General features: G+C 39.3%; 1 protein-coding gene across 19 annotated transcripts in view; it reads right to left on the bottom strand.

Moving 5' to 3' along the window:
• The window catches only part of LOC127381903 (poly(rC)-binding protein 3-like), a 504,833-nt gene that overhangs the window by 365,201 nt on the left and 116,139 nt on the right, over positions 1–23,493 (bottom strand). Inside the window, exon 3 of one of the 19 annotated variants that reach the window (XM_051612854.1) lies at positions 10,761–10,935. The exons of the other annotated variants lie outside the window; for them this stretch is intronic. The gene's annotated coding sequence lies outside the window, so the exon portion shown is untranslated. The remainder of the gene's footprint in view (positions 1–10,760; positions 10,936–23,493) is intronic. 19 annotated transcript variants of the gene reach the window in all.

Here is a 23,493-nt window from a genome sequence, read left to right as displayed (position 1 = left end):
ACCACTCAGTAACAATCCAGAGTGAATAAAATATGACTACTTCGATTAAGTACAAAATTTCTCTTAGTAGTTCTACAAAACAACTTCTAAAAATTCCAAATGAAACTGGGATCCGTAGTATACCATTTAGAGGCAGAAAGTCCTCAATAATACTGTTGTTTGGCCATGCTTTCTAGTTGCTATAAATTCACCTTCTAAGAGGGGGGTTAACAGTTTGAAAGAACCCAAAATATCCATGCAAAGAATGTGAATATAAAGAAATACAAGAAGCCACCATGTCAGAGCACATACAAATTTGAATGCAATAAAGTAGCATCTAGGACTTGCAGATCAAGCAAACATTTCCTCCTTAGTTATAACCCATAACCTCATTTGGGGACTGGCTTTTTAACAACCGGGAGGAAAAAGCTTTTTTTTTTAGTGTTTTTTTCCACTGAAATAATATTTTGAAACAGCAGGTACATATTCCTGTATTTCAGAAAGTTAAGCTATTAATTTTTAAATATGTATGTTAATATTTCTCAGATCAGTTACAGCAGAATAGTTTGTTAAGTTTCTCTCTTCTTAAAGGATCAAAAAATGGCCAAAAGTCCAAATAGAGCTAGAATGCATCAGAAACTATGACCTTTTATTCAGAAAGACCAGAAATTGCAAACAAAAAAGAGAAATCTAGCCCTCTGAGTGACAAATATGCCCTGGTTCCAACCCCTTTTCCCAGTTGTAACATTGCCCTTTCACCAGTAGAGCAGCACTAAACGCACCTGTGTTGAGAAGAGAAAATTTATTGCCTCCTGGGTAAAACAATGCTTCTTTATATTAGCATACGGCCATCAGACTTCCGTTTTGGAAACTATACAGCAACACTGTATATATAGTGCTGGTTGGTAGTATTTTAGTGCAGCTCTGGTAGGTTAAATATTTGTCATGTAGATAACATCCTGTTTTGTGTTTTCACAGCAGATTGTTTATTATCAAAGTCAAATTTTCCCAGAAGACAGTTGGCTTGTATACACACAGAAAACATCCATAAGCATGAGAATAAATACAGCATACTTCAGCACGTTCTGCTATCTCTCTTGACTTACGTACATGTTGCAGATCAATACAACAATTTGCCTGCTATAAAGCTGATACTGTCAATTAATACTACAGACCCACATGTATGTGCATCATCTCAGGGTTATTGCCTCCTTTTTCCCCTACCTAACTTTCCCCCAGGGGTCTTGAAGAACCAGATATAGTGCCATTTAAGTTGGAAGATCAGATTTTCACATGAAGACTCATCACCACTTTGTTAAGTAATTCTCAGGTCCTCTATCTGTTGCTACATCGTTCAGATAACCCCAACTGATGGGGTGCTTCACCTGTACAGGTACATAATGCACCCCAGAGCCTGGTGTCTCTCAAAGAGCTCTCTCCAACCAAAACCTATGCAAGGATAGTCATTCCAGTTCTCCACCCACAAGCTAAAGATCTTCTCCAGATCGTCCACCTTTAGGCTGATTCAAGCCATCTCCTAACTTCTGTATCCATTTGGTGTATATATACTCTACAAACAGTTAAATCTTTAATAGAAAAATAGTAATACCACATGCCAACATACCATGTCCCCAAACATTATGACTTTGTACTAAGACTGTTGAAGCACCCAGAGGGACATGGTTGCCTATATTCTTTTGTAAGTAATGGACGATTTCAAGTAGCTTTGAAAAACCTTAAACATTACTGCAATCATTCCACCAATACAAAGTTCCTTATTGGTGAAATATTGGTCAGCCTTTGGGCATCACACGCTTCACAAAACGCGGATGTTTTGTTACATTCCGATTCTTACAAATTTTATCTTTTTTCCTTCTCTGGTGTACACAAACAGCAGATGGAAGTTAAGAGGGACACATTTAGATACAGGGTATATATCAGTGCCTCTTACAATGGCTTAATGATCCATTAATATTTTATAACTTGGGAATATTTTCCAGCTTAATTCACTTTTTTAATAGCTTGTATTTGCAAACAGTACTTGTAACATTAAACTGCCTTACGCACATAATCAACTCCTTTGCCTCTACTTATGGACCAAACATACTATTTATTGGCTATGAGCTGCAGCTAAAGCCATACATGTAGCTAATTAGGCAGTTGCCACAGTTGCCTACATGAAACCTTATCTGGAAACTACTCTGCAGTAATTTTAGCTATGCATACAAACAGATCATACCCACTTTGACAAAACCATGTTCTGTCTACATCAGAGTCGTGGAACACATGGTTACACTTTGGCTATGACATAGTACACAATGTGCTTGTTTTTCCAGTCTTGACAGAAGTAGGTAGCACATTATGTCCTGCAGTAACGTAATAAGTGACAAATTATGCGTCACAAAACTGGGCCCATGGTAGGTTCCCACCTACTTGCAAATGAGTAAATGTTCTGCTATTGATGTGACATTCTCTGCACAGGATCAGACCTCAAGTGACTTCAGGGGGTGCAGGGCTGGACACTGACAAACTTTTGTAACTGGCCTTTGGAGGCAAGGAAACAAATCCCAAGAGTATGACACCCATATATCCACTAAGCTAAAAGCCAAGAAAAGTACCCTTTTCTACAAGTATGAATTCATTTTATTCACCTTATAGTCTGGGACACGATAAGTCTTGCTCCCTCCTTCATGCTGGAACCAGGGTAAATCCAGGGGCCACAGCAGATGCGGTCAGAAGGCATGGACAGATTCACATCCCTCATATGGAAAACTCATCAGGAATGTACAAACTATTTAAATAAGAATCAATAACAGAATATTTGCTGGTATGCAACATCCTTTCTAGGCTACTGAAAGATTGTCACACTGTTTTTCCTGAAGGCATACCACTGCTGAGGTGGCATGTCACAGCTGAAAAGCTTACAGTATTCCTTTCATTTCACTTAGAGGATTGCAGCATCCCTAACTGCAAAATACCATCACAGATCCCATACATGGATCAAGTATATACTGTTACTGGGCTACTTAGAGTTGCAGCAGCCACAAAAAGGCTAAGAAACTGGGGGAGGGAGGAATATCCATGTGTCTGTACTTTTTAAGATCACACATATGGTGGATTAGCTGCATTTGGCATATGAACTTTCAGCAGAAGGTTGCTTGTTTCACACTTGCTGTTATGTTAAGCACACTTGTTTCTTATGCTTACTAAAGAATTGTTTAAAAACCCTCTTCCTGATTAGACAGCCAGGCTGAGACATAGGAAACCAGAGAGCTTATATAGAAGATTTTCTATCAAGAGTGGTCAGGTTAAACACAGGTCATATACAAGCAAAGTACAAAAACAAAGAATAACAACTGCAAAGTCAGGTCTCTCTTAGGAGCCACAAGGAAAATCCCAAAGTTGGCAGAAGTCAGTAATGAAACCCCTGTTAGCCTCACTGATGCTTTAGATGTATTTGTGCAAGGCCTAAACTGATGTATCCACAGCACCCAACAGGGAATGCTGCACTGCTATAAATAGATCCTGGCACAATTTTCCATAAAAGGCAGCACTTTGCCAACTCAGTTATCTGGGGTAACAGAATAGGATAACTCAGTTCATGAAACATAACCAAAACAACCAACACCCTATGCCCAAACACCCACACTGACAGCACAAAACGCAGATAACATTAGGTCTAAGACATATTTAATGCATCCACCTTTGAAAGTATCCATCTGCAGCCAACTGTAAACAGCTGAGAAAGCATCCAGTGCAACGAGGCAAAGCAGATTTGTCACATGCTGTGTTCCACAGCTAGCAGCACCCTACTGCCACTGGTGTTGGCTGAGGAAAGGCTTAATGAATTTGTAACATTAGAAGTTACAGAAAGCTGTCTAGCTGAGTCATACTCATTCCCACTGTACAGCCCCTCTTATTCCAAAAGTTACCTCCTTCTTATGATGGAAGCACTTGCTGGGTTTCTGCCAGCATCACTTGCCCTGTGGGTGGCTGTTGCTGTACCAAAGTTCTCCAGGACAGAAGCAGGGAAGAGAAGGTGTCAAGGTGAGAAGAATTTCAATTCCTGGGGACAGGGATTACTGTAAGGAGTTCTGTGGGGAGGAAATTGTACACAATCCAAGTCTGAAACTGCTTTTACAGTGCTCCCTGTCTTGCAGGCTAAAGCAGAAGGAGGCAAAACCTTTTCATGTTCCCAGTCCTGAAGGTACCACTTACAAGGCCAAGACAAATTAAAAAAAAGCTTTGCTTCTTTGCTCCCAATAAAGAGTGGGAAAACCTTCCAGCTTGACTTGTCTCACCTACAGATGCACCGTTCTCAAGAGCAGATAGCCAGTTGGCAAGCAACTAGGGGGAGAAATGATACAGCTTAAAGAGAAAAAATATCACAGGCAAAGTAAGAAAAAGACTAGAAGGGAAAGTGAAAAACAAAAAAAGTAGAAGAGGTGGAGATGATAAAGATATGGAAAACATCTATTTTTTAAAATAAGACTGTGCAGGTGCTGCAAGAACCACATGAATATTTTCTACATGAAATGAGGGTTGAATCTTAAAGACCCTCAGATATGTTCACTTTGGTATATGAAACCAAACTTCTGCAAAAATTTGGTTTCCTTTAATACTGCCAGCCAATGGTTGTTACTACAGCATATGAAAGCTTCAGAAGACTTACATCTTCCACTTACAGGAAGTCTTCAGATAAAACACTGACAGATCTGGCAGCAACCTCTGCTCACAAATATCCACACCCACCGCAGTCTGCAATTAAAACCACTTCAGTATCATTAAATACATTCGAATGAAGCACAGCTCATTGAAGAATTGCTGCCTTACAGAAGGACTTCTACCCTCCAGAAGAAACAAGTAAAAAGATGATGGTATCATTCAATCCCATGAGTAGTACATAAGCATGACTTTGATTGTCACACTCCTCAAAAGTGGCACAGGAGAGAAGCTGTCAAGACTTTGAACAATGCATATTCCACAGACTTCAGCAGCTTCCCTACAAATACTATTGATAATTCAACTCAAACTATTAGAGAGAAAACTCCCCATCAACCCAGCAGCAGCAGCCCTGAGAAGCACCATGCACCACAACTATTTAGAAACAAAAATCATATGCTCCTTTAGCCATAAGAAAAAAAAAAAGAAATCAATCTATAATCAGAGTCACCTTTATTCTTCTAAGCACCTCTTAAATATGATATGTTAAATATAACCATTAAATCTCAACTGTCTCCAAATACTTTCTGAAAAAAATGGAGGACCACAGACAACCAAAGTAACATTTTTACACTAATAAACACATACTACTAGTTATTTTTCTGTACAAAAAAGAAAAAGAAACACAGGGTGCTCTTTTTACAGGGGGGAAGAAAGGGACCGGTGCTTCTCCCTTTCAGCATGGCTTCCTGCCTCCCAGAGCTGCAGGATGGAAAATTCCCTGCCATCAAGGCAGGTGGGAAAGAATGAGCTCTTACGAAGTTTGTCATCCCCTTTCACAAGCTTTTAAGCACCATTCAGAGACAGAGTGACAGACCCACAGAAGGTCCTTCATTCAGTTCTGCCTCCCCTTGCCTTCTTGCAATATATTCCAGCAAGTTTACAGATTATGAGCATCCAATACACAGCACTGTCGGACTAGACCTACCTATAATCATCAGCTATGATACTTTAGGAATTCCCACTAATGGAACAGAAATGTGTGAATGCAACGGTGCTTCTCAGTTTAAATTTAAATCCAATTACCACTGACTATGGCAGTGAGGAATGAGTTTCAGAAGCTTTAGTATAACATTTAAACCAAAGCCATGCTCTTCTATACATCTTAAGCATGCGTTTAACTGCAGCATTCCAAATCTGATTTGTTTACATGGACTCTAGATCAGATTATCAATGCCTACAATTCTTTGAATTGAACAGAACCCTAAACATCATTAGGTGTACTTCTACTCTATCAGGGGGATTTTCTTGATGAAAATAAAGCATCTCTCTTAGAGCAGGAAAAGCATGTACTATTAAGCATAATGATCAATTGACTGAAAAATTTATATTTCATTGTATGATGGAAAAAGTATACAATGCATGTGTTGCAAATACACCAGTTAGAAATTAGGTGGGTTACTCAACTGAAAGGTTTTTACTAGAAACCTTAAAAAGCAGCAGTATAATGTAACCTGTGATGCAGTTTTGTCAATAAATGAAGCTGTCACTAGAGGAGAGCTGAGAAAGTCTGTAAGGCTACTCAGACTGAAACAAAGTATCAGGGTGTTGTTTTTTTTTCATGTAAGTGTCTCATATAAACGACTGAAGCACAAATTACATTTAGTAATAGTTTGTGTTCTAGTTTATCAAGGGTACATTTTCAATAAATAAAAGTGGTGTTATTTATTTATGACTTCAGCAGCATATAACACAGCTGAAAATAAATCAGCAAGATAGGTTTGGAGATGAAGGAGAAGAAATTTTAACTACAGTCTAGTCTCATTATTTCCGTAGATGAATTTCTTTCACTTTTCTTGGAAACATCTGTGAGTTCCTACTAGCAGTGAAAGAAAACTGAACCTAACAGACCACAAAGCTAGTCTAAATGGTCATTCTTAAAGTGACTAATTTTATCTAAGAGATTAATCTTACCTTCATCCCCACTCATACACCTGGCTTTAGAGGATTACAGCAAACAAGAAGTGTTTTGGCAACAATATTCTATACAATTTAGCCTTTGCTACTCACAGATCTCTTGTATATTCTAAAGAGAAAACAAGTTTAGCTTTAAATAATTGGATACTCAAAATAGCACTTAATATGAAATATTTAGTAGCTGCACAAGGCAACCATGACAAGTGCTGTGTTCAGTCAACTTTACAAAAAGAAATCATTATTCTCCTCCTCTTTTCAGGTTTGTTAGGTCAGAAACTCCAGTGAGTTGAACAGCTTTGCTATGATACAAAAATCAGGTGAAATTCAGACAACACATCTGGTATAACCAATCCATGTAAATTAGGAATAATTACTCTTTCTACATTTACAATGATTCCTCCTCAAAACTTATGTTTCCATTTAGATCAAATTGTACATTGATAAGCACTCAAAACTCCCATCTAGCATCTGGTAGGAAAAGAAATATAAGAACAATCTCTTCAGTTATATGGGTTGGCATCTCACCAGTGAGGGATAGCCACCAAGGCACTGAGTAATACAGCACTTTTAAGTACACTTAAGTCTTATGTTAAATTCTGCAGCACCCTAAACAACAAGCTATAACTTGATACAATCTGGAACCACCCATTTTATATTATCTATTGTGTTTTCAATATAAGCCCATATACACAAGGTGCTCTTAAAACAGCAGCTGGTGTTCCTGGATCATAACTGCATCATATATTAGGATTTGCATTTCTGGATTGTGAAAAAGCAAAGGCTAAAAGGAGCCTTTTTTCCAATCATTATTCTTTTTCTCCCAGCAGAAAACAGAGCAGCTTTTATCTTGGGCAATTGAGACCCTTTCTTCTTTGTCCCACACCAGAGCTGCAGCAGCTGATAGGGCCAGCTTTCTAGAAGCTCTAGTGCAGCTTTGATTTATCCCACCATGAATAAATCTAGCATGTACCAGAAAAGCCTGACTTTCTTCCCACCTAGGAAATATTGGACATGAAAACAGACTCTCCTTGCTAACCCAGCACTGAAGAGACATGCTGCCATGTCTCATAGGTGCTGGCTGCTGCTAAGGCCCTTCAGAGCTCTCTGAATCTACCCTCCAGCCATCTCTAATCCATGTGACAGGAACAGTCTGGCACTAAGAAAGATGAAGAGCCACTAAGCACAAAATCACTTTGCACAGAACACCTCTCCCTAATCTGTTCCAAGCACTTGATTTGGTCCACAAACTACTGCTTATCCTTCCATATTTTTTCATATACTGATCAGCCTGTGACATTTTAAGTGTATGTGTGCTTCTGGTACACACGCAAGGTCTATAATTTGGTGTGGACTTTTCTGAATACTCAATATAAATTCAGTCACCTAAGAAAAGTTCCTGAATATATTCTTCTAACTATGCACCAGACTGCAATTCCATGCTAGTCTGACACTGTACTGACAGTGTACTCCTTTCCATGGCAGCATATGGTGTCATCACAGATCCTGAAAATACTAAGTGCAGGCAATACCCAAGCATAACCTACACATAACAAGTGTGCAACTGATCCAAAAATAAGAGACTACATTCCACAAGTGTAGAACTGTATGTTACTGAAGGATCAATTAAATATTTAATGCAATTACTCACTACAAGGAGTGTCTGGAGTCATTAATCTGTCTTTCCTAACAAGGGTAAATCTCTCTTCATTGTTCAGAAAGAGTAGCACTGTATGAATAACTGATTTTTTTTAAACAATTGGTATGATGTCTTAGTTAATGAAATTAAATTTCCCTTTTTCAAGACAAGCACCAGTAATATATTCCTAAAAGGGAATGAGAAAAGACAAACATTAACATCAAATCTTAACTGGCATTATAACTTCAAAAAACCACAATGAACTACAAAATTCTCCACCATGAAGCCAGAGATAAATATTGCTTATAAGTCCCTTCTTCCTTTACCCATCCCTAATCATTAGTAGATGTTACTGTCTTTGAGTCCACATGCAAATTATGTGAAATAAAGGCAAAGAAAAATTTTGTCAGCTAAATCCTATCCCAAGTGGAGTCAGTGGCAAGACTCCCATGGACTTCAAAGGCAGCAGGATTTGGCAGGGGTTAAGTGTTCCAAATGGCATTCAAACAACAGATGGACATTCGCTGCAGTTCAAAGGCACAAGACGTAGCTTGTGCCTTATGTTAAAATCTTATCCCAGCACATAAAACTGTGGAAAGACCATTAATTTTAGAAGTGGGGGAGAGGCTACCAATAGGCCTTGTGCTAACCACCATCCATCTGCTCTGAAACCAGTGAAAGTCAGCTTACAAGGATGAAGATGAAAAATGGTGAAAGACAGCTGTATGTCGTCAGAAGTTGCCTTCATGTAGAAGCAATCCAGCTGTCCAAAGCAGATGCTGAAAAGCAGGGATGCATCCCTTCATTCAGCCTTTAAGTTCACCCCAGTCATGAACTTATGCCCAGCATATCACCCAAGCCACAAATATATGTGCATATGTTCACACCAAGTTCTTGCTTGGCCTTAGTTTGTCATTAAAAGACTTGCTTTTATTTTGTGACTTAATAGGTCCTGTCCTATTATTAAAAAAAAACCAAAAACCAACAAACTACTGTGAGAATCTCCATATTAACAAGAATTTCATGAATAAGCAAGTTGCATCCAACTAAAATGGGAAATCAGACATTTAAGAGAAAGCAACCACACCTTACCATTCATTTAATCTCCTAGTACCTCTCCAGTTCATCTAATCTTCCTAGCTTTCAAACATGCCCTGAAAACACTGTTCATTGTTTTGTTTTCTCAGTTTACTCCAAATGATACTTACATGCAATCACATCTATTCAAAACTGAAATATTAGGATATCACCTATTCTGCAGAAATCAATGCAATAACACTCCTAGGAATGCCACAAATCTCATCCTAGAGAAAGGAAATCTTCTTCCAAAGGCAGAGAGTTGTATAGCCTTTTAGACTGGGTAAAACATACTCAGCTGAGAATCAAAGCGTAGTGTTAAAGGATCCAGTAAAGATTTGGAAAATACAATTACATCAAACCCAGCCAACTTACCACTACCCATGGGCAGAGTACCCAGGTGCTGTTCTACTCAGGCAACAGGCACAGAGGCATCTGTGCTGGCTCCGGGCAGAACTAGCTTGGACTCCACCCTTGAATAACCAGGCTCACGTGGCAAGTGTCCACCTGGCTTCAGTGAGTATTAGCTCACTGGTATCTCATCTCCATGACAGGTTTACTGAGCATTTTTATACCTCAATTTGCATATGTTTTGTATTATCTGTATTTGTTTTTTTACAGCCACCCTTGTCATCATCCTTCTCTGTTCTGCCTCCTGCCACCACAAATAATCAGGAGTCCCTTGCATAAATGAAGTGGCATTTGCAAAGTTGGGGGGGTGAGGGTGAAGAAAGCTTTGCAACATTTCCATGAAACAGCAATTCATTGCAATTGAGACAACCATTCAGTGAGCATAATGTGAACTTCAAGCCGTTATTTTCTCCGATATTCACATTAGCATTGCTGTAGTCTCTTTCCTTAGCTTATTCTCATATTTCCAATGCATGGAAGCCAGTTCAAAGATACTTCAGGCTTCCAAAGAGTAGCCCAGGCTGCTTCAGAGTTACCATTCAGCATCTTGCCAGAATAATAAAACAAAAAGGTCCCTTTATTCTGGGTGCCTTTGACTGAGAAATTACTTTACAAGTCCCTATTTCACATTTTCTCTGAGCATGCAGAGTTTGGAAGCAAAGAGCTCTAAAAACAAGAGACTTATTAAAGGCTCTTTGGCAAGCTGACAGATTGTATGCAAGCACCTCTGACAGCAAAACATTCTACCAGCAATTTGACAATTGCTCTTGAATTGAGGGCTAATGCAAGTTTTAATTCACAAATAGTCACTCTAGGCATTTTCCTTGCAACTGCGCATTCCAAAATGGAAAGTGAAGATTAGTGTTAGAGGTTTATCATGTAATAATTTTACTGTCCTGGTAGGTAAAGTAGGTCTTAGATAAACCGTCCAGCGAGGTCTCTTAAAAGATGTGATGAAATCATTGTTACCCATCATTGTTTATGCTCTTACGCTTAAAATAACATGGATCTCACCCACCTTTTGCCCCAGAAGCTGTTCCACACCTCAGCTGGATCCTCTCTGGCAAAAAAACCCTCAAAATAAACCAAGCCAAACTGATAAATTACGGTAGCTGAAGATCTCCTGTAACACTGGCTGGTGGTGAAAGACAGCAGTGAGAGAGTTCTGTTTCCCACAGAATATTCCACTACCCCTGCAAAAAAAAGTCAAATGTAAGGCTGTGTAGACAACACATTTCTTGGCCTGGCCATTGAAAAGAAGCAAAAATTAACAAAAAAAAATTCACAATGCTTTTGTTTGTATTCAGATCAAATAAAAGATTCTACCAAATTCAAAATTAAATATCCAAGTTTGAGAACTTCAAAAGAAAAGAAGGATGCACATAAATACAAAAGTAGAAAGCAGTGGTCATCTCCTTTTATCCAATATCCTACTGTGCAGAGCATTTCCTTAGTCCAAGGTAAATTAAGCCCATTACAACCCAGGGGAAAGGGTCACTGCTGGCATACCAGCTTTTCTGGGGCGACATAAAACTTGATATAGATTTTCTAATTTTTCCATTATATATGCACTGGAGCAAATGTGCGAATCAAACTCTTCATCAAAACAACAAACACTTGCTCTCCTGCTTGATAAATATCTCCCCTTTCAGTGCAACAGAGCTGCAAAACCAGAAAGATAACTCCAGCTCAGAATATTCCACACTTGAAGCAGCAGAAGACAGACACAGATTCAGACTTTTCATGCAAATGAGGCATTTCAGCTAGTGTCTTCTGTACCTCAGAAGAACAAAATGTTCTCATCCCAATACAGGTTGTGTGTGGGGGGAAAATAAACAACCAACAAACCAAACACTCCACAAAAAAAAAAAATCATTCACCAAATATTAAATCTGAATTTATTTTGCACCAATCTAGTAAAACAGAAGCAATATCTCTTTTTCTGCCCCTTCTTCTCAGCAGTTGGTAAACAGCAGAATACTCTACTTCAGCTTACTATGATAGTAATATTTTAAATTAAGTCTTAAGTTTCAAAGATGAAGATGGGAAATTGCAGATCTACAAAGGAAAGCAAGCTATAAAATTCAACTTTATACAAAGGCTGAAAATCCTCCATATATCACAGGTACAAACATCTAGTAGCAACAATGGTACAGGGCATAGAAATAAAAAAGCAGTCTATATTAACTGCTTAGTATCCCCTGGTCATGCTAGGGAGAGCACTGTGCCATACATGGGGGAACATCTGGAAACTGTGTCTGCATTGTACGATTTCTCTCCCCTACAGGTACCCATATTTGACCTCATGCACCTGAATTTGTTCTCTAGAGCATCATACTAGCAAGCTCTCACCCAACTCCCAGTGGAAATGAGACAGACATTGCCCAACAGCAAACTGTCTGAACACTGAAAAGTTTTAATATGACCATCACAGAATATCATGAAACCTAAAAAGTAAGTTTTGGGAAGATGAAGATGACTGTTCATTATACTGTTCTAGACTTTGAATTTGTTTAATTTCTCCTGCCCCTTCAAGCATAGATGAGACATTCTGGAAGAGAGGAAGTTGTCCTAACAAAGGCCAACATTCATGTACAAGTAGCTTAAGATACTTAAAATGCTGAGAGGAAAAAAAAAAAAATAATAAAGGACTTAATGAGTTGCAAGGGGGTTTATACTGCCAGTGGTTAGATTCAGCACAGCACAGGTCTCTGCTCAACAGCAGTCAAATATGCTAAAAAAAATCCCAGAAGATCTGAGAAAAAGCAAAATAAACCAAAATTAATTATAACAATGTGCCTGAGAGTGAACAGGATCAATTCTGTAGCACCACCTACCCTTTTTGGGCTTTACTAATGAGCTGAAAGTGAATAATCTGAGTCTCTGAGCTACAGTTACCTGCTTGTGCTGTGTACAACCTGCTCGGGAGGGAGGAGATGCTTATCTGGACAGAAGAGGAGCTTGCCAATGGAAATTTCCAGTGTTTCTTCCACTTCAGTAACAGTTTCAGGCTGAAATCAGATTCTTTTAAAGTTGAAAATATGTTTTTTTCAATTAAAATAAAAATGATTTTTAAAAAATCACAATCCAATTGGCTACCACAGCTATGACAGGACTTTTTTTTAAGCACTAAAATATTTTGGTAATGATTGTGAAATTTCCTTCCACAAAATGAGAATGAACAGAACCGGAGACACTGGAAACAGTATTCCATACATTTTTGTATCAGAAAAGACCTGTATCTATGTTCGTCTTCAGATTAGCATCATATCAGTATAAAAATGTCATATTACTTATCCTGAACCACCTGCCCGACTTGGATCCACTTCCACAGAGTCATTTGGCCAAAACACACCTATACGTCAAGATGCAGCTATTATCAGTGGAAGGACACCCTGCCACTGGAAATGTGACACGAAGGAGCGTGCCCTCCACTCTGAAAGTGGGAAAGCAACGCGGTGCTTCAGGAACCCCTGCAATGTTTCCGACCTTGGCCATTGCACTGAAAGCTACAGTGTCAGACGCAGCTCGAAAAGACTTCATGCAGCTGCCCTGCTTAAACAGGTTGTCCCCTTATTTATCCCTGCACAGCCTCACAACAGCAAAACGCAGGCTCCTGCAGCTACAACAACCAGCTATTGTCATTCTCTCCGTATTGAGTTTCCCGCAGGGTTTTCCTGCCTGGCGTGGTTACCAAGGCACGCGGCAGGGACCAGCACCGGCCAACGGGACAGAGCTGCAGGGATCCTGTTACAGCGCCCAGCTCTGGGCCCCATAATCAGGCAAAAGAAAGCCTTCAGAAGAAAGGCACTGTACAGATTGGTTCATCTCTCGTTGCAGTTACATTTCTTAACACTACCTCAGTGTTTGAACTAACACGAAGGAGTGTTAAGTCGGTTTTCTCCCAGGTAACCACCATCTCCAGAAGCAGCTCTGGGTGCCCTGGCAGGTCACAGCTGCCCTGCATAGAGCTCCTGTATGTTTAGCCAGGCCCTCCTCCGGGTCTACAAACATTTGCCTTTCAAAGGCATGGATTTTAACTACTGCTTCATGCCAGGAGACCTTCAGAGCCATACCACATCCCAGCGGTCTCATGTCCTAGTAAAACCCTTCTTGCATTGCTTATACATCCTCTCTCCTCTCCAGGGTCCTGTCTTTGGGAATTGGATAGAGAAAAGCTGTAGGTCTATTTCACTACTTATGTTTCTTAAGTGAAAAAAAAAACAGTATGTACACAGATATCAGACTAAATAATGGCATAATCACCGTTACTTCTGGATTTATTGTGGTAAGTCAGTTCAAGTGGGTCCAATATTCATGCAATTAGCTTCCAATGCACACAGCAGTGAGCACATTACCAGCACAAAGAAATTAACAGGTAATAATTATCAATGCAGCACCCCTTTACTTCTCAGTGGGACACAGGTTGGAGTGTTTCACAGAGAAAAGTTGAATGTAGCTCTGAGGGCCTATCTACATGAAGTAAGCTGCTTCTGCATCATACAAGAAGCCCCAGCTTGTTGACCATCCCCACAGCTAAGTGTCCTGGCAGTCTCTGCAGAGCTCACTAATTCTGTTTAAAGTAAAAAGAATCACAGAATCTTCATGGTTGGAAAGGAGCCAAGCCCAAACATCAACACACACAAAAAACCCCCACCAAAACAAAAAAACAACAACACACACAACCTTTGCCTCTTGAGCATGTCCTAAGTACCAAACCTACCTGGCTTTTGAATACCTCCAGGGATGGTGCCTCAACCACCTCCCTGGGCAGCCTATTTCAGTGCCTGACCACTCTTCCAATATAGAAATTCTTCCTAATTTTTCCTAATATCCAATCTAAGCCTCTCTGCCTCAACTTCAAGACATTTCCTCTGGTCCTACTGTTATTTACTTGGGAGAAGAGGCCAACTCCCACCTCCCTACAACCTCCTTTCAGGTACTTGTAGAGGGCAATAAGGTCTCCCCTCAGCTTTCTTTTCTTCAGACTAAACAACCCCAGTTCTCTCAGCCACTCTTCTTATGACTTGTTCTCTAGACCCTTCACCAAGGAGAGCTTGATTGCTCTCCTCAGGACATACTCCAGCATCTCAATGTCATTTTTATAGTGAAGGGCCCAGAATTGAACACAATTTGAGGTATGGCCTCACCAGTTTCAAGTACAGGGACACAATCACTCCCCTACTCCTGCTGCCCATGCTATTACTTATGCAGGCCACAAAGGAAGTTAGCAAACCCAAGAAGAATAGTACATTGAAGCAACTGATACTGAAGACACGGCATCTATCTGTAGCTGGGGTATTTTACTTGAAACCACACTTTGGCTGGTTCCCCAAACACGTGTTCCCAATGCAGAAGCAGTACCGTGCTGTTGAAAGGCACAACCAATGTCTCCTGTCCCCATTACAGACTGAACCACACTGGAAGTTTCCTGTACAGCCCTCCTTCAAAAATTCTTATTTGGACACACCTAAGCCACTTTGTTAACCAAATCAGTAAGCAATGTAAGTGGGAACAAGGACGGGATTCAGTTCAAAATTGCACTGCAGCTCCAAAGAAAAAAAAACAATTAAAAAGCATTCTCAATCACTACGACCATGTTGGGACATCTGTTTTGGGGAACACAAGTTCATCTGATAATTAGTCTGGGTTGGGAACTCACAAACATTGCCAAATGACAGCCAAGAGATGGTACAACTGGATGCTGCTTTTGTGGACTGCTGCTGCTTTTCTGGGCCATTGCTGCTTTTCTTTCAAAGGCAGATACCTGAAAAAGGAATTATGATGTCTTCTCTCTTCAATAAATTACAGGCTTAAGTGCTGTTCAGGTGTAGAGCCTCAGGCTACACCTAGGCAGCTGCCCAAAGTGTGTACATACTGTGGGGATGGATAAAGATCCCAAATTGAATGTAGGGAGGGAAGTGGCTGGGTAAAGCATCATGTGCAGGTTCTCCCATGGGAGAAGGTTAAGACATTCCTGGAATTGACTTCCATCAAGAACCCGGGTGCACTTGGTGGAAAACACAGAAGGACAGAGAAACCCAGTGTGTGTGCCTCAAGGAGATTTAACCTTGAGAGGAAAGAAGCCATGATCTGAGTTGAATGTTATAGGAAGTACTATAGTAGGAACCACTTGAAGCACCAGAAGATGAGCCTCAGAAGGAACAGGGCAAGCATGGTGAAACTGGTAGTAGTGGCAGCCAACAACCCAACACACTCCTCTTCCTGTCTCGAGTGACTACCTTGACAGATGAAGCTCAAGTCACTGACTGTTCTAATGGACATTTAACAAGGCCCTATGGAACGTGGAAGTAGTATCTGTGTATATGTTAAAAAACAGAGGATAGGAGTTCATGAGTTAGTATAACCTGAGTTGCAAAAGTGGTTCTATCATGTAGCATAAGTTGTGCTGGTGAGAGAGTCAGGCCAAAATCTTCAGTCAAATACTACTGAACATTTATTTCACTAATAACTATTTTATATGGCTGTTTTAAAAAACTGTGATATTTACTTTAGTCCATGATGCTTTCTAGTCTTTCCATCCAAATAACAAAAAGCAAATATGATGTATTGTGCCAAAATTCATGTTTGTTATTGGTATAAATTCACTTATTGTAGAAATGTTATCCAACCAACAGAATTATAATCAGATTTTTGAAAGTGACCTTTAATTTTTCCTTGAAAATGGTTAAACAGTAACTCTAGAAATTCATCATCACATGAGATGTAAAAAAATGAGGAATGCACATACATCTATTTTGTTAATCTATCATCCATCTGTTAGACAATTATAGCATGATCCAATAGCCTATGATAACAAATCTTGATCAGGTAGTACAAAGACATAAACCAGTTAGATTTCTAATAATTAGCAAGCAGGTTTTGGTTTGTTGTTTGGTGTTTTTGTTGTTGTTTGTTTTGGTTTGTTTTTGCATAAAGCAAGCCACATCACTAGATTAGTTCAGTTCCCCTAATGGAAGCAAGTTTTATCATAGACTTAATTTTTTCAAATACTTTTAGGTCAGAAGAAGAGTGCATAAAGGCCTTAAAAAAAAAGACAGCATGAATCAATACTTTCATGAGGTACATACAGAATAACTTTGCTGATCCAAATTATCCAAAAGCCTCACACCGTGGCACGTAACCAACTAGACTTGTAAATACCCCAGTGCACACACATTTTTTGCATTCACTGGAGACACAGGACTAATTAAAAGCAATGTTTCAATAATTTCAAAGAACAAATTCAAAGATGGTCTGGGAAATGAGCCTGTCATTGTCCCACAGTAGTTGTTATCCGTATTTAACACTATCCTTTAAGAACAGGACAACTCTGGTAACACATTGAACAATGGAACCCTAGCTCTCTCGTTCTCTCCCCCTCCCAAGCATCAAATATTGGAGACAAGCTTTTGTTTAAGTTGCTCATTTACTACAGTTTTTTACTGACCTCTTAAATTTTATATTACAACATGCAGCTGTGGTTAAACTGTGAACACAGATGAAATAATTGGTTTTAAAAGTTTCTTCTCCCCCTCTCCCCATTGTATAAGGAGGACAATTCACCAGAAGACCACCTCAGTTCTGTATTTGCAAGATGAAGAACAGCTGCAATGGGCTACAAATTAATTCTAACAAGGAACAGCCTGCCATTCGAAGGGCAGATGCCTTCAAGTACATCAACCTGCCAGTTATAATTACAGAAAACATTCAAGACTGAGATGTGAGAGAGCCTGGAACAAAGAGGGAATGAGAAGACCTTACTGACCTATTGCCACTTCTGCAGCAGGGGCAGTGTGCACAACTAGGGGAAATAACAGATAAAGCATGAGGGTCAGAACAACTTATTGCTGTTTTGTTTTTGGTTTTTTTTTTTTTCTCCTCCTGGAGGAAGAATATGCCATGATGAAGACAGAAATGTTTATCACAGATGAAGTCCATCTACTTCTCATGTATGCTTGCAAATGCTAGGAACCACCAAAATTCCTTTTAGTGGTGTTCCTCCCTGCTGCCAAACTAGATCAGCCCATCTGCATCCCAGAGCTGAACAATCCAGCCTGAAAAAACATGAGTCACTACAATTAAACACTCAACAGTTATTGCTATCATAGTTTTAAATCAAACAGAGGGACAAGTGAATGATACACCAGATGAGTGTGCTGCCATTCAGCAGGACCTGGACAGGATGGAGAAATGAACCAAGAGGAATCTCATTAACTTCAAGGAGAGAAGCAACTTGGGATGAATAGCCCCAAACACACCAAAACACCTGCTAGGGACCAAGTGCCTGGAAATCAGCTTTGTCAAGACAACCTTGGGAACCTGGTGGACACAAGCTGACCATGAGTAGTATGCTCTCACAGCAAAGAAGTCCAACCTCATCCTAACCTAACCTTAGCCACATCAAATGCATAAAGTTAGAAGCATGTCACATGAGTTACCTGCAACAAATTACACAATTTAGATCACATTGAGGCTAATTCAATGCTCAGTTCTGGAATAAAAAAGAGGGAATATTCAATATTTAATCACTGGAGCCACAACACCACAGAGGCAGAATCAAGACTGGTATATCCATTTTGAGAAATATTTCTAAATATTTTAAAGAACACTAAAATACTGCAGAATCAGCACTAATAATTTTTTTCTTCTAATCTAATGCTGATTTATCTTATATTCTGCAGTCAAGCTGCAATTCATTAAGTAGTTTGTAATAATATATTTCCATACCTCCTAAAATGATCTGAAATCACTTTTCTGGAAATTGTCATGTTGCAGTGTTAAGAAACTGATATTTTTCTCCCTGTTTGAGATGGAAACAAACACTGTTCACCAGCAAGAATGTTACTGTGGAGCCATAAAACACTCGACACCACAGATCTGCTAGAAGGGAGTTAAGAAGAAGATACTTCCCTTACTGTGGCTTGTAATCCCACTGAACCTCAACCCAGGCCTTGTGCTGCCCTTCAAGAAGAATGAAGAAGGGAGGGGGTAAAAGCCAGGCTTTTTCTTTATTTTCTGTCTGTGTGAAGAGCCCATGCTTGCTTTTATACCAAGTTTACTAGAGAAGTAGTTGACTGCTATGGTTTGAAGGAGTAAGAAAAATATATACACAGAAATCACTGTATGAAACCTATTTTCCCTGCAGCCTATGTTAAATACTGTATCTTAAAATTGCTGTTAAACTCATCATCATTTCCTAAAAAATTAGCTATGGCCAAGTGACATAGTGCAGACTGCTCTGATCTCTGCAGGTGAAGCAGTATTGCCCATTTGACTAGACCATATATAGCTACTGCCAGGGAGAGGAGGGAAGAACCCATGTAGTGGTATGGCTCCATAAATTCCCCAAATAAATTAAGCAATTAATAAAATCACTTGCTTTGTGAACAACAGCACCCCACTCCACACTACACCTGGCCTTAAACAATGTGTTAGGAAAAAACAAAGACATACTGTGGACTTACTCAGTTTACGATGGGAACACTTGACTTGAGAAATTCAATTCAGGTTAACCTTGTATATGGTTTCAGTAGTACTCACATTATTTCCTTACCAAACAGTAAGGGAAAAGAGCTTTAAAGCTTCCTGGAATGGGTTTTTAGGAAAATAAAAGTTGTGCTCGCAGAATTTCTGTAAGTATCCCATTTCTTGATTATAAAGGCAGAAGAAAACAGGAAAGGAAGACTATTTAGTTTGCCTGTAGGAATCAAAACATTGAAATAAAACATCATCTATGGATCTGAAGAAGCAGGATAAAAAAAATTATACAAAAAAAAAGCACCCTCTGATCTTCAACTTAAAATCCAAGTAGAAAATTTCACATCAGCAAGAGACTTATTTTTAGGGGAGCACATTTTTTTGGAAGATACTCAAATTAGGTGAAAGAAGGATATGTGTGCATTTGAAGATACAGCAGGACTAAGTTCCTCACCCCTACTGTCTTAAAAATCACATCATCTCTGTAGCAGAACTAATAGCAGGGAAAAACACCCCACAAACCACCACTAAGAAAAGCCTCAGACTAACATTTGAATGCTTCCTCTTCCCAAAATGTCATAACTTATAGAAAGATTATTTCACTCAAGAAATATCATATATGTTGCATTATGCAGATTAATGGGTGACAAAAAAAGTTACTGTGTGCATGTAATAGACAAAAGATGTGCTGTGAGCAAGCACAGAACTGCAGAGGGGGTTTCAACAGTCCATGAGGGAACAAATTCTAAGCTTAAACTGAAGTCAATAATAATTTATACTACCAAGTACAAGACATGATTGAAACAGTATCTAGTTTCTAGATCTCATCCTGGACAGATATCAAAATTAATATCGAACACCAAAGGTTGTACTGAATCCCGTGATGAAACCATAAAAGAGGATTCTATTACACCCTCAGTTGTGCATGCATGAATCTAGAGTAACAGTTGACATTGATGTTATTTTGTCCATCCAAGGCTTAACAGGGAGCAGAATGGAAAAATGCAGAATGTGAGGACTTTCATATATCTTTCATAGATTTTGTAGTTAAAAGGTGCTTTATTACAAGGCTGTGAACGGACAGACAAGAACAGCTATTTCGCAGTCTTAGAAGATTTAATAGCTATGTGCTAACACTTGTTACATTTATCTCAGAAAATGCCCAGGAAATAGAGTGTTATCACACCAGAAGGAAAGTGGGAAAAGATGAAAATTGTTTTCCTGATACTTCAGTGAGGGAACAAAGGGAGAAATATTAACTGTATCAAGACCCTGAAGTATACCATACAGCATCTGTCAAAAACCAAAAGAACCTCCCACTCTCTCATCCCCAGATGCAACCGGTCCATATACTTTGTAAGAATCATTCAGTTAGCTAAAAGTTGTAATGAACCTACTTGTTTCACCTTATGTTCCAGGGCCTTTTGGGAAATCCATAGTAAATTTTAAGAGGTTTTATCTCATCTCCCAAGCTGCTCACTGATAAGGCAAAGATTATGGTAAAGTAGATGCAACTTACATCTTCAAAAAAACATTTCCTACTTATTTATGTCATGGTTTTGGGCCCAACACAACAACAAAGGAACATCCACATAGCTGCTCACTTACCTCCTCATCCCCCACCCCACACATACACTCTGGGATGAAGAGGACAAAGCTCATGGGTTGAAACAAAGGACAAGGAGAGTTCTTCACCAATTAAGGTCCTGAGCAAAACAGACTCAACTTGGGGAAAAAAACAATAATTTAATTTCACACTCATCACACACACACAGGACACAGACAACACACAGAGCAGGGCTTGCATGTGTCACCTCACCCCTCCCTTCTTCCTGGGCCCAAATCACTTTGTTCCCGGTTTCTCTCCCTCCTTCCCCCCAGCGGCACAGGGGGACATGGGATGGGGTTTAGAGTCAGTTCACAGGCTGCTGGTTCCTGCTGCTCCTTCCTCCTCAGGAAGAAGGATTCCTTACAGTCCTTCCCTGCTTCCCCACGGGGTCCCTCCCATGGGAGAGAGTAATATGATAATATTTTGTCCAACAGCTTTTGTGGCTCCAAAACTCTATATTTAATAAAATAGTCTCAAGACTGAAAATAGACCTTTTCACATGAGTTGATTTTGCACTGTCCAAAAGTCCATTTTCCTTCGAGCACAACATGGCAAACTTCAAAACCTCTAAAGCTTTCATAAAGCTGAGCTAGAATCACCTACATTGCTCCTCCGTAAAATATCTGAAAAGATCTGATTTCAGGCAGGTTTTCTAACTATTCTATCTCCTTAAACTCAAAACTCAAATGCTTCAGGAATCAACTAATTTTACACCGGAAGTAGCCATCTTTGCTCCTTAACCTCATCTCTTCCAGTAAGAAATTATTACCTTTATTTTTTTCAAGGAACAACCATGTGCATTAGCCTTCTTTGTCTTCCCTAGCTGCATAAATTTTCATATTGTCCCAAGGAGGATCACCAGCTCTGTAACAAGCTAAGAACTGAGGAAAATCAGTCCACAAAAGAGAAGCATAACATGTTGCTTGGAGGAAACTGCTAAGGACTAAAGAAATCAACTTATATAGTCACTTGATGCCTTCAGAGTACACTAAGAACCTACAGATCAGCACATCCAGCCTCTAGTTTTGCATGAATATATAGACAAATTATTCTGAACTAACACTTGCTACACAAGTAAGTTGTGGAGAAGGTTTACATTTTTTTTAAACACTACAAGTTTAAAGTGAAGCAGTACTGTAATACCTAGAAGAATAAATCAGATGTGAAGTATCCAATTTACTTTTTCAGATACAAGCTGTCTGGAAATCTGAGGATTTTTTTTTAGTTGATTTTACACAGGTTAGTAGGATTTATAATAATTGCAGTACAGAAGGAAGCTCTAGTTATTGTCTGTACTTGTTCATGGTGGCAGGGGGGATGCCCCACTTGTCATAACAAAGAAAGGGTTACTGATAATCCTTGGTCTACATAAAACAAGTATTTCACCTTTGTTATTTAAGAGAGTGTTACAGAAACCATTATAAGTGATTATAAGTGAGATTCGCAGTGAATACCTTGACCCTTAGATCAGGGCTTTTTTAAAGCACACCCCAAAACTTCACTAATAAACCCTTTTTCCTTTCAAGAGTTACACTCTTTAAAGCCTGTGAAACAAAGTCAGTATGTTCTGAACATGGCATTCTAGATCTGGAAATGGCATCAAGGTCAATCCCTGATCAACTACAAACTCCATCGTAGTCTTCTAAAGGCCAGTGGTGAACCCTAGGCTGCAACAGCAGATGATAGTGGAGAAAAACTGGATAACACCACCATTATAGCCCTGTGAAAATCCAGCCCTTACAATACTAATAATTACAACAGTTATTATTCCCACCATTAAAAAAATAACTCAAAAATAGCACTGTGGAATCCCTGAACAGCTGCTCTCTGACAACTCGTAAACCTTTGATGTCACGACAGCAGGTACAGATAAATGAGAAATAAAATGAGCTTTCATCATTAATAGTCAGCTTACAAAAGTCTTCAAGTAAGCTGGTAATGGAATGATAGTGAAAAATGTGAGATGAAGTGATAATGAATTGTGATATGAATAATACTGAAATGAGTATGAATTGGGAACAGCGTCATCAGAATACATAGGGCTATGCTGTTACATTAAGTAGTAAATACACAAGGTCTACAAATTGAGCAGGAATATAGTATTAGATGAACCACACTACCCTAAGATTAATTCCTCAGTCTTATAACCATAGGTGTAACTGCAAGGATAAGAAGCAAAGAAATTCTGCAGTGACATCAAAAGGCTCTGGCAGCTGCTTCTCAACGGGAACCAACTCCAGAAAGCATCCATCAGCTGTGCCCCCACAAAAGCTCAAGTGTACAAAAATGTCCATGCATGTCAAGTCAATCTGCAGAGAGTGACTTTTGAGTAAGAATGACCCAGTAATAAAATTGGCTTTGTCCATTCATAAACCATCAAGGTGTTGCACAGCCATCAGCAGACGTAAGCTAGATGAATGTTACCATCACTTCAGAAACTGCAACTCTGCTACAAAAGTAAACAAATCAATATTTCAAAATCTATAAAATGTCAGCACACTAAAGCTGTACACTTCATTTTCTGCCTTGGCAGACAAACCTACAAGTGGGACTTCTACTTACATGGCATGGTGTGAGCGAGACACAACACCTAATCCAAACCTCTTGTGGTATCATCCAGAGAATTTAGTTGTCTTTACATTACACAGCAATAACAGTCTCT

The sequence above is a fragment of the Apus apus genome, chromosome 2 (assembly GCF_020740795.1).
Source record: "Apus apus isolate bApuApu2 chromosome 2, bApuApu2.pri.cur, whole genome shotgun sequence".
NCBI classification, from domain to species: Eukaryota; Metazoa; Chordata; class Aves; order Apodiformes; family Apodidae; genus Apus; species Apus apus.
Note: the sequence above shows the minus strand (reverse complement) of the source record. Positions and strands in the feature narration are given on the sequence as shown.